General features: G+C 35.6%; 1 long non-coding RNA gene across 1 annotated transcript in view; it reads left to right on the top strand.

The window, feature by feature from the left end:
• The window catches only part of LOC124632376, a 42,753-nt gene extending 36,315 nt beyond the window's left edge, over positions 1–6,438 (top strand). The window contains exon 2 of the long non-coding RNA XR_006984618.1: positions 5,773–6,438. This is a non-coding gene — a long non-coding RNA (uncharacterized LOC124632376). The remainder of the gene's footprint in view (positions 1–5,772) is intronic.
• The last annotated feature ends 6,375 nt before the right edge of the window (positions 6,439–12,813 follow it).

Raw genomic sequence — 12,813 nt, forward strand, 5'->3', positions numbered from 1 at the left:
CACGTGTAAACGAAAATCACAGTAATTACAGATTGCCAGAGATTTTATACGTAAAAGCGGTGTTGAAACTTGATGTGGACCTTTCCAACTATTCGACTCATTCTACTACGTGCGGCTATTGGAGGTCAGATCGCTTCTACACCCTTTGATCCCTAAATTTCTGATGAATAACTTTTTAACGTAGCTATTTCTACTGAATATTCAAACTAGCTACTGAAAGAATGTTTAACGCCTTGTATCGTTGATATTTTTATATTGAGTAAAAATAAAGGAGATATAATTAATTTTGTACACGTAAACTATTTTCCCAGTTTCGTGTAGGAATGACGGAGGTGTGGCTCCAAGGAATTGGCTCCAACATCGCAAATGAAACCGTTATCAATAGGTGAGTCGAGTAATGCTTTGCTCGTGTATCTTCTTATGAGCATGCGTAGGAAAGATCACAAACCATTTTAAATTCTTTGGAGGCCTTTTACGTTTTACCCTATTTCAGTGAACGTATCAAAAGAAAAAAAAAGTTCTAAACAATACCACCGTAGCACAATGGATCTGTGTGAACCACAGCCTATTACATTTTGGGAGGCCAAATAGCAGTCCGATAGAATCGGGCATGACTGTCGGGACTAATTGTAATAGTAGCAATGTTAGGCTGCTAATGTACAGTATGGGCTATCGTAAGCGCCGGCAAACAGAACCTGTGCAGTATTAAGTGTAATGCTCATGTCGCTTTGTTTAGCCACTTTCCCGACTCGTTAGGCAGACACAGACATGCGTTTGGTCAAACAATACCTGTCGGGCCGCAGTGCTCACAGATCGGTCTCTTTGATCAGTTTATTCTGTCTACAAGGACATTGCAGTGAGATGTGGCAGCTCACAGGGGAAGTTGCCCTTGTCATGCACAAACTGAGTTAAACTCTCGTCACCGAATTCCGCATAAGCGGCTAAACGTGTAGTGCGAGAGGAGTTCCAAAATATTCCAACAAAATACTTCTTTGCTCAGTAGTTTTCCTATGGAAGTTTATCGCAAAGAAGTTTTTTTCTACCCGTTAAGTATTTGACTTCATATTACACTTTTCTAATACATATTTGTTCTTACTTTTCATTTTTCTTTGAATGTAAATATAACGTTATTATTATAGGTAGTTTAATATTTGGTAACATACCTTCCATGAGCTATATCTTAGCTTATTTTCAACTGCCAAATGAAGGTAATGTAACTGTAAACGAAATTGCTCCACGTATAATTATGGATTCCTCGCATAAATCAGACGCTAGGTTCATTATTTCGTATATTAAACGTTACGTAGACACAACAAATGAACCTACTGTGTATAGTGTAGTAATGATTTGTGGCTGGCATATCTGATTAAGTTACTTGAGCGACCGTTTTCAATTGAAAGGGACTTTTCAGTTCGGTGTGTAAGACATCGGAGAGCTTTCTCGTGTTTTTCTTTGAGTACCTAACCTAATAGAATAAATAAAAGAACGTCAAACTATAAAAAATACACGTATACACACATATATTTACAGTACTCCACTAAATTATGTAAATGTCATATCAGATTTTTTTAAAATCACTTCATCATCGTGATCACCAACTTAGATAGAAGCTAAGAGCATTCAACATTATTGCTGGCTTGTTACTACACAATTATTTTTATTTAGGCAAATGTAAAAAAAAACGTCTATTGCGAATATTATTTTTATATTAAAATATTCAAATTACTATACAATGGTTTCCACGAAACTAAATAACTTTATCTACTTGGTACTCAACAGTCTCGTGAAAATGAAATTAAAATCTATTTTGTTTGCAGTAATATCAGTTTGAATTTTGCAATTGAAAGTATAAAATATTCTCTCGAACTTTGACTCAATAAGAGTAGCTTCTAATTTAGACAATGACAGTTATGTTAACATGTATTTCTTAATACACTGTTATAATGTAAGAGAGTGAATATTTGATGGTGTGGAATTAAAATATTATGTAACAGCTGACGGCTTTCAATATTTATTGCGTCAAAACTCAGAAGCAGTCGCGGAAACGTCACGTACGAAGTTCGAATATACATTATGTAAAATTGTGTATACGAGGTGGGTCGTCTTGTTACGCACCAGTCCACCATGATTGATGGTAAACAAACATCATGCCAAACATCATCGTAGCTATATTTTGATGTATATGTCTTCACTTCCATCAAGCGTGTTGTATAAAATCGGCTTCTTTTAAATGTCTGCGAAGGAGACTTAAATGATTGTTTGTATCCTCGTTAAACCGGGATTATCTAATTACCGTTCAACTGTCTTTGTTGCTACGACAACGGTCATCTCGCTCACGTTGTCATGGGGATATCATGTATTATCACTGTGACCGGAAAATATGATTATATCATATTTATTTACCGTGTTTGGGTATTGACGTAATTGAAGGACGTGGACATAAATTAAATAATCACATTGTTTTTCTGTCTATTATAACACTCTTCTTGTAGTGAATAGATTAATTAAATAACATTTTGTTACATTTGTTTACGTTTAGGAGCACCGTGCTGCTCCCCTCATCGCTGCCACTGTGGTGAGGCTGTCACCAGCCTCGGACACCACGGCCTGTCGTGCAGCCGTAGTGCGGGCCGTATTGCGCGGCACGCAAATATCAACGACATTATACGTCGGGCTCTTGTTGCCGTCGGGGTGCCAGCTGTACTGGAACCAAATGGCCTGGCACGCGACGACGGTAAGAGACCAGACGGCATGTCTTTATTCCCTTGGAAGATGGGTAGGCCTTTAGTATGGGACGCAACCTGCGTCGATACTCTTGCGCCATCCCATCTTCCAAGTTCTGCGTGCTGTGCTGCTGCTGCCGCTGCGGCTGCGGAGAACCTCAAGCGGCGGAAATATAGTGGCCTTGTCGGCAACTATATTTTCGAACCGTTTGGGGTTGAAACCCTCGGGTCGTGGGGTCCGAATGCGCACACCCTAGTTAAAGACCTGTCTAGGCGGCTGGTTGACGCTTCTCGTGACCAAAAGGCTGGCTATTACCTCGGACAAAGGATCAGCATGGCCATCCAACGAGGTAATGCTGCCAGCCTCTTGGGTACGCTCCCAGTTGACAGCGATGGGGATGAATTTTTTGACGCCTTTTAGATATAGTGTATATATATATATATTTTTTTTTTTGTTCTACTAAGCTTACAAAAAAAAAAGAAGCTAACAATGTAATAATAAACAATAACATTTTTGCACTGTACTCGTATAAAAAATTTTGTCGATACAGTAAATATTTTTAGCTAACGCAAACTCCGGCATTGTTACGTAGCTCCGCAAATTATTATTTAATATTTTAATTAATTTATTAAACACAATGGACTACTTCGTCATAAATAATTCGTTTCAAAATTATTGTTGTATCCGGTATTGTTACCCAGAATGATGCTATAATAGACAGTAAAATATTACAAAATTATCTAAATTTAACTTCATTCCTTTATTATAATTGTTATATCAAGTTTCGCTTTTAATAAATCTTGAATTTCGAACATAAATCTAAGTGATTAACTGTTGTTTTATATTACAAGTGACCGCTTAAGGAATATTTTTAATTTTGCCTAGAACGTTAACGAACCGGCTCGAGCTGATATCATTTAGCAACTACCCGCCAACTGCTAATGAAAGAGGAAAAAATAACCATTTGTTAGCAGACCGAAGGATTTTTAATCACTGCTCCCAATGTTTTCCCAACAGAAAATTAGATGAAATAAAATTAAAAAATAGCGTTACATACACATAGAGCTAATTTATTATACAATTTAGCGTTACCTACATCAAAAGGAATTCTTCTTAATTAATGTGAATTTGTGAGCTTCCAAATACATATAGGTAACGAAAAGAAAGTAACATTGTCAATACAGAGTTTTTCAGCTTTTTAATAACTAGCAGAATGACTCGACTTACATTAAAATAGTATTTTGATATTTTACACACTTAGGTGCTTACGTTATAACTCTCGGTTATTTATTAAACGTGAAATATTCTACTTCGGTTAATATTCGGAGTACTATACATATTTTCGAAAAAAGTTAGAAATATAATAGGAATATGTAGGAATTCGTAAAGCGTCGTTTTGTCTGATTTTACTCTGAATATACCTACTACTGGTACTTCTTACAACAAAATTATATTGTTGTAAAATCTCTCGACACGATAAAAGTAATAAATAAAAGTTTAGTCCTTTCCCGAAACTCGACTTGACTAAGAAACAATTTGATTAATGAGTTTGAAATAATAACTCTTAAAACACAACGATTTACCTGATAGGACGGAATTAATTTCGCCTCACAAATATATCCGAAATCCGGGGATTACGCGGATAAAAACCTAATTGGAGAAGGCTAGTGCGTGACATAAGGCGAGCAAATGTTCCAAGGGGGGACACGCCAATCGGACCTTGATCCAGGCCACATAAGCTTATAACATGGTATATTTTCCATGATGGTGTTTTTATTATACTGGAAGCTCTTCGTTACAGAAGCGTCCGATGTAACAACCTCCAACCAATATTTCTATAATTTTATTGCTTATATTTTAGATAAAAAGACCTTTATTTCTCACCGCATCGGATGAAGTTACAAATAGAAGCCCCGCAAATTTTCGATGTGGGTAGCCATGTTTCTAAAATATGTCCTATTTTTATCTATATGTACTATTTTTACTATAATATGTGTTTCAGTAATCATAAATAAATGTTCATTATATGAAATACACAATAAACGGGAGAAGATGGAAGGTCAAGAATCAACTATCTTACAAATAGTTTTAATTCCAGTTCATAAAATAAAAAGTTTTGAAAGCGAGCGTTAATGCTATAACAACACATTTTTAGTTTAGCGTAGGTAAATATTTAGTTGAAATGATGCTCGTATTTGTTCCGGTGAATAACTGAGTTATATTGAGGTTTATAGCCGCTTAGTTATAAAACGTATCTTCAGCTACATCTGCGATATGAAACGAGAATAGCCATGGTGCGTACACCTATTGTTAGCAGACTATCAGAGATTATTTCGAAATTCTAACACGTAGAGTAGTATATGTGATGACACGTTAGGAATTTATGAATGATTTGATGGATAGACGAGCTTCCTGAAGTTGAAATTGGGTGATAGACTATGAATGTCAATCCGCCCAGCTCTCGCGTACACCGAGCTCTGCTACATCAATGTTTCATTTACATGAAGCTGAATGTATTTCGATATTTTGATTAGGGTGTCATTTACTACACCAATTAATTAGTTCATAAACATTATTATCAAATAGTGACACAGCTCATGTTCACATAATGTATCATTTATAACGTATTTTAATAAATAGGTCCTCTAACACAGCTAGGCCCTTTACCCGGAGCCCCGCGAAAGACATCACAAAAGCCAAAATACAATAATAGATTACTTCATAACTTTCAGAAAGTTATTGGAATTGCGTTCCCCTCTCAAATACCTTATACCTACAGGTAATGAATATTTAACCTTCGTCAAATAAAAGGGAAAATTCTTAATTTGTTACGAAAATACTCTAGCATTTCTTGTATTTAATATCAGGTACCTACACTTGGCAAATAACCGAAGTTTTTAAAGTCCTTACCTTAATAAAATAACTGAATTCTTTACCGTCATCCTTAAGCATTTATCAAAGCTATAAATGTTTTTCCATAAACCATTTTTCTTAAGTGATATTTTTGAAGTATTCTTTAAAGTATTAGAGTTTTTTATTTGTTTACAGATGTTTCGTCACAGTGGCATCATTGTAAGTACTAATATACTTATTAGAAATAGCGTCGTACTTACCAAAACACGTGGAGTGAGTAGCGTGCAAGGTGAGCGGTTAGCCGGCAGCGGCGGCCGCATGGTGACCACCACGCATGGCGCTGCAGCACCACCAGCTGCTCAAGTGCACAACTCACACCCACAGTCCTGATGCCGAGTTGTACCGAGTTTGTGAAGAGAGTATGTTCAGCGCTGGCTGGCTGGCGCCGGGACGTAGCAACGCGACGCGAACTGTGTTTACAACAATCGTAGGAACAGTTGCGGGGAGTTGGAGCGAGATCGCGCGCCGCCGCTGGGAGGCCGCGAAGCCGACTGCCGCCTCGAGCCGCGTACCACCAGGGCGGGCGGCCGCGCCCCCGCGCGCCCAATGCCTTCAATTCTTCGCATACCGTCTCACACTTTTAAGCGCACCTAAGTGTTTACCGAAGCTCGTACGATCGCGTTAAAAGATGTCTAATCGCTCTCGACACGTACATCAACGTATTTCACGTTCAACGCTCTCCGTGTTCAGCGAATACACCTCAATACGTTAATGTTACACACTTCCTCAAAGTAACAATAACTTTTAAAAATAATGTCAAAAGCACATTGACAAATAAAAAACTTATGTTTACAGCCTGAACCACTTTTGTACAATTTTATTTACAGTACACCCATATTTAAAGTCTTGCCTCAGTATTTTGGGGGTGCTTTAACAAACATAAATGTCACGTAAGCAAGCCCTGATCTAGAAAATGTAGGCAAAACAAATAATAATATGTGGTCCGGGCACTAGATGTATTTTTATATTGGGAGCTCTAATAGTTTGTATTTTAACGAACGTGTATTTTCAGCGATCACCTATTAAATTGAAATACGTATTGTAACGAAATATTATACTTGTATTATAATCAAAATAACTCTCAAACAAGTAGCCAAGTTCCACCGCTAACATGCCGCATAATAATTTAAATCTAACGCATAATTTTGTGACTCATTTGCAAGTAAAATCAACCTGTACAAAACTCGACACCATAATTAAAATATACAAAAAAAAAACATTTTCATACTGGGCCTAATTAGTAAAAGAATTATTCATAAAAAAACATCTGGTCGGTTGCTTTTCAAACACTATTGTTGCCTTCGAGTTTATACTCGTAATTGTTTCGAGATTACTTTCCAGCCAATTCTTTTCATAAGCGTGCTATCAAACTTTTGTGCTGTATACCGTCTAAACGCGTCGTAACTGAGAAAGCGTTTTTAATAAGACTACACTTATTTTCCATTTCCATCGTATTCATATTCAATCTATATTGTTTCAAGGAAACTTTGTAACAAAATTACATGTACACATACTCCGATTCCGTTTCCAAATGCTTGAGTAAATGGTATCGCGTGCCTCATGTTTATACTGAGAGAACGAGGTCCCCTCAGTCGCCTGATAACAAATAGAGCAATACAAGCAAACCAACTCCAACTTGTATCTACTTACCCACCTCGTATTTTATCGACCTTATTTTCAACAAAAAGGCTTTCATACAACATAGTTCGAAGTTTGTACCTTTAGAAGTCAGTTTACTCAACATGGCCAATTTAGAACTTTCGCTAAGTAAATAAAATTAATTAATCATAATAAGAACTCGAGTCGTAGTGTACCTGCGTAGCAAACTAATTTAAACTATTTTGTAGACTGACGTAGGCTTGCTACACGCTACAACCCTAACAGGCCTACGACGCGACGCACGGTCTACACCGCGTAGTCAAAATATCGTAATCTTCGTAGCACACGTGCTTATGTAGCTGAGATCTTGACGGTTGCGACGGCTGTGATTGTTGTCATTTTATGTACTGAGTACCGTTGTTTTATTATGTTACGGAACAATAAACAGGATTCATGATGTACATAATGCTTTGTTTTGCGCCCATAAAAAACTTCGTAACGTCTTACATATTCCGTCATGAATCTTTGTAGAAAACTTTGAGTAAAGCTTTGGCCGTTAGTAACATAGAGACATTTTTGTTTAAACTTTGTATAAAATCTCGACAAACTTTGAAAATGACCATAAGTTTTTACAGCATATATTATTTACTTGCTTACCGTTCCCAAGACGTTGCTCTGCGCTGGTATTATATACAAGTTTTCAACTTGTTGGAAGTTCTGTAAACACTTACCTGCAAGGAAATTAATTAATATGCATTAATATAATTATGCAAATTCTTTGCTGACTTTAAACTATTAACGTGGGAATTTCTTATCAAAAGAACATTTCTTCCTCTTTTCAAAAATGCTATCTCTATGGCAGAACTAAAAATCGTCATTAATTTATGTTTGTTGTAAATTGCTGATTACGAAAATACGAAGTAACGTTCGGTTTTGTATTCCATTATATTTTAGTTAAATCACGAAACAGAAGCAAATCGCTTTAAAACTATTATTTATTTGAAGAGGACACCGTTACAAAGAAGCAATGATAGGGTTTACCCGTAGTTGTCGCTCGCTATCCTTTAATGGACTAGTATTTAAGAAGGACTCTTCAGCGATATGTTTACATGTCGTCTGCATCCCCCCCCCCTCCCACTACCATCGCTGTCGCCCACCATTAAAACTTCAGTTTTCTTTTATAAAATTCTGATCATGAGATGGCCAATCTATTGATAGGCAATCAAGAGATGGGAGATGCATGTAAACCTAATTTTGTTAATTTTTTAAGTGACCTATTATAAAAAGAAGTTTATTATTTCCTCTACCCTAAAAATTAACTTGATGTGCCCGACAGGGTTCATAATTGTTTCTCTTCAATTTTACTGACCAGCTTTTTATACATTTGCGGATGCAATAAAGTTATTGAGTAATTAGTATTATTTTTGAGTTATGCAGAATTAAGAATTATGTTAAATAAATCAAATATTTACAAAGAGTCAACGTTACAGGAAAATCTCCGTAATGGCCTTAAAAACGTTTAGCAAAGCAAACGAATAATTATCTTAACATTCTAGAAAGGTACGGAAAACTCGGGGCTTCCCTATGTCAATGCGAAGACCTTCTCGTGAATTTATCGGATTAAGTGCCTACTTAAAGAACAGGAGAAACACTTACGAAAGTTTTGTAAGTAGGCACACAATCAAATGGTTTATAATCCATTTGATACAGCCTCAAGACTTGAATGATTAAAATGTGCAATATAGACATTTCTTTCATAAGGCACATTTAAAGATAAGTAATGCTTTGATTGAAATTCTAGATGGCCATAGCTTCATTCATTATTCATTACGACAACCAACGACAAACAAGGCAAACGTTTCACAATTAACGACAACAAGAACATTTCAGGTTTCTATTGATTAATTAGTCAGTAAAGTATTCTGCGTGCCTGCATTACTTAATTTAATAAGCAGTGACTTGTTACATCAAGATTTAAGTACAAGTATACTTTTGGGCACAACAATAACCAAAAAAACTTGACTCTTACAAACAAAGTCATTTGGGACGAACAAGTTTTTGTTTGCACTGTTTTCACAAACACACAGATGTGCCGATACGAAAGAAGAACAAACTTCAACAAACATACAGTCATATCACAAATGGCGTTGCAACACAAAACATTGTGAAGTGCTGCAGAGTGCGTGCATTAAGCTCCACCGTGCATGAATAATCACAGTTATGAATGAATGATGCAAGCTAGGCTATTGGGTGCAAATATACGTCAGAGCATGATAGCGACAGGGACAGAGGATGACGTCACGGGCACCGCGTCGCCGCCAGGTCACCTGGCTGACTTGATGCCACTCAGGTAACTCACGTTTCTCTTATGACGTCACTCGGGAAATGAACACGGCAGCCCAGTTTGGGATCAATGGCCAATCTACAAAATAGAAAAATTCCAATTCATTATCGCACCTTTTAAGTGCTGTACACCTTTGTCCACTTTCACAATATTGTTAGGCCTGTCGTTTATTTTTGGTGAATCTATTCTGTCTCAGAGAGAACCCGTCCTATTCTAATTTCACTTATTTACCTATCGATATTCGATATCCAAGGTCCCATAACGCTAAATGCGAACCTATTTGTTGGAATATACGCATGATGTACGTATAATACCTCCTTTACAAATATCCAAGATTATATAAAGCATACCTACTTCAATCATTCGTCAAACATTCAATCATTCAATGTTCACTTTAATCGTACGTTCTTACATTCGAAATATAACAGTCGTTCAGGATACATGTGTTTTTCTTTGTCTCACCTGCACCCATATCCAACAGGTTATGGGCCCAGGCCATTTTCTGTAGTTAAAAGTAATACAACAAAATTTTAAATTCAGTGAAAGAGTGTAAATTAAAATTGCATTAACAATGAACAAAATATCACATCTTATGACGGTGTTATTTCTGCGTTGCTAGGTGATGAGCAACTCAATATGGTTTCTGTGAAGACTACGCCTACTCGAACATGAATTGTATAATAATAATGAGACCCACACTCAAAATAAAAATAATTAGAGCTCTCGCTGTGGCGGCATATTGGGCTGACAAAGTGTAGTCTCACTATAAGACATGTCATCGACACGAAAGAAGAAGAATAAAAATAATTATCAACCAGGAAATTCAATGCATATAATATCAAAAATGTATTGTGATCATTGCGGACGTCGGAATAATTTCAAAAAGGACTGCCGTTACTTAAAGGGACTGCAGCAAAATAAATCAATGGGTGAACTTCAAAAGTCTGCCAATAACATTGAATACTGCAACAATGACCAGGGCGGTTTCGTTTTTATGATTTCATAATGTAAATTGTCTGCTAATTATGTAGAAAATAGCTAATACTGTTTATTTTCTTTTAGATTCTGGTGTGACAGATCATGATGACATATCATATTGACAAATCAAAAAAAAAAAAAAAAAAAAAAAAAAAAAAAAAAAAAAAAAAAAAAAAAATTAAATTAAAAGATTGACAATGTAAAAAGGTTTTAACCTCGTACGTCGAATTATCCACACCATTGAAGATCGGTGTTGCTAGGAAAGGAGTTTCAATCCTGGAGTTTGGTAAAGGGTAAATCGAGGTAACAACATAAATTCAAGGATCAATTGATGACGTTTTATATTCACCGGAGGTACCTACGTTATAATATGCCAAAAGACTGGTATGTCGGTAAATTTTTCAACATTTATGTTAAAAATAATAAATGTTTTATGACAGGTGAGAACATCAATCGATAATGTTTTTAGTATTACTTTTAAACAGTAATAATTCTCTGAGTAATTTAAATTTAGTTGAAGAGAATAACCAAGACTGTGTAAAAGAGTATAAATAATACGGCATAGTACTCACTTAAATAAACAGAAAAATTTTATGTTCAAATATGTAGTTGATGAAAATAATGTTTTTATTTGATAATTTGGTAATGCTGATGAATTATTTGAACTTTGCATACTTGGTAAAAACCATGTACTGTAGATAATAAGAACTATTTTGTTACTTTTATAGACAATTTTATACATTACAGTGTAATATTACACTGGTATATATATTTGATGTATGCTAAGTCAGAAGTGCTGAAATGTTTTCAAGATTTTGTTGCTAAAAGTGAAAACTTATTTAACCATAAAGTAAACTAATTTATATTGCGATAGTGGGCGAGAATATCTTTCTAATGAATTTAAAGATTATTATTGTGTTTGTAAGGAATAACTTAGGTACTGTTTAACAGTATCGAATAGCCACAACAAAATATTGTCGAGGAGCGTATGAATCGTACGTTAACCGAAATGGCTCGACCATTGGTTACAAGTGCGAAATTATATAAAATATTCTGGGATGAAGCTATATTAATATACATATTTAACAAATAGACTACCCACAAAAGCGCTCGCCAATAATAAAACACCATACGAAACATGACACAATCAATACCGAAAATACGAAACCGAAAATAAGTCATTCAAGACATTTAAAATAATGATGATGATTCGGTTCAACATGTTCATGATAAAACTAAAGCCTCGAAATTTGACGAAAAGTCATTTAAAGCCATATTAGTTGGTTACGACCAAAATGGTTACAAACTATTTACCTAATACAGAAAATAACCAATTCCCTATTGCGAGGGATGTTGATTTGATGAAAGAAAGTGCTTGCGGCACTAATAACCGCGTAGACAAGCACTGCCACAATCATCTGTCCAAGATGCTCTGTGGCCAATGATGATGATGATTTGATGAGTTGTATTTCTATAATACCTGTTCAAATTCCCGCCTAAATTAACAAGCACGATAACGACAATAAATCGGCAAAGTTAATAGGCAACAAACATAATCATTCCCCTGATAATAGCTCAGAAGCTGGACCTTCATCTAGCAAACTGAGACGTAATACAAATAATTCTCAAAGTACCCCAATAGATTATAAAAGGATTGATGACCCATTTTTGCTTATCGCTCACAACTGTTCAATCACTACCATGCACCTATTGTGACATTTTTAGTGGGGATGATTCTAGTATACATATGTTGAAAACCACAAAAAGTGAAATAGAGTCTAATCATAGAAATAATACTTGGACTCTCATAGCAAGACCTAAAAATTTTAACATAAAATGCTCAAATTGGGTATGTACAATTAAAAATAACGAGTTGGGTAAACCTACATGGTATAAAGCCCGATTAGTAGCTCGTGGTGTCACTCAACAATGCTTACAAGATTATAACGAAACGTTGACTCCAGTAGCTCAAATATAATCTTTCCAATTTATTTTAACTCTTGCAAATCAGTTTGATTTACATGCCCATCTTATGGATGTAAAAACCGCCGTTTAGAAAGGCATTCTCAAGGAAGATATCTATATGGAAGTGCCTTATGTACGCAATGCGCATGCAATGCTTAGTACATGACCAAATATTTGTGCTGCTATAGGTATTATAAGTCAGTATCAAAGTAAAATTAATGAAGTTATGGAAGTGGTTAAAACATCTTTTGAGATACATAAAAGGAACTCTTAAATTAAAGCTGACCTAT

The sequence above is a fragment of the Helicoverpa zea genome, chromosome 8 (assembly GCF_022581195.2).
Source record: "Helicoverpa zea isolate HzStark_Cry1AcR chromosome 8, ilHelZeax1.1, whole genome shotgun sequence".
Lineage (NCBI taxonomy): Eukaryota > Metazoa > Arthropoda > Insecta > Lepidoptera > Noctuidae > Helicoverpa > Helicoverpa zea.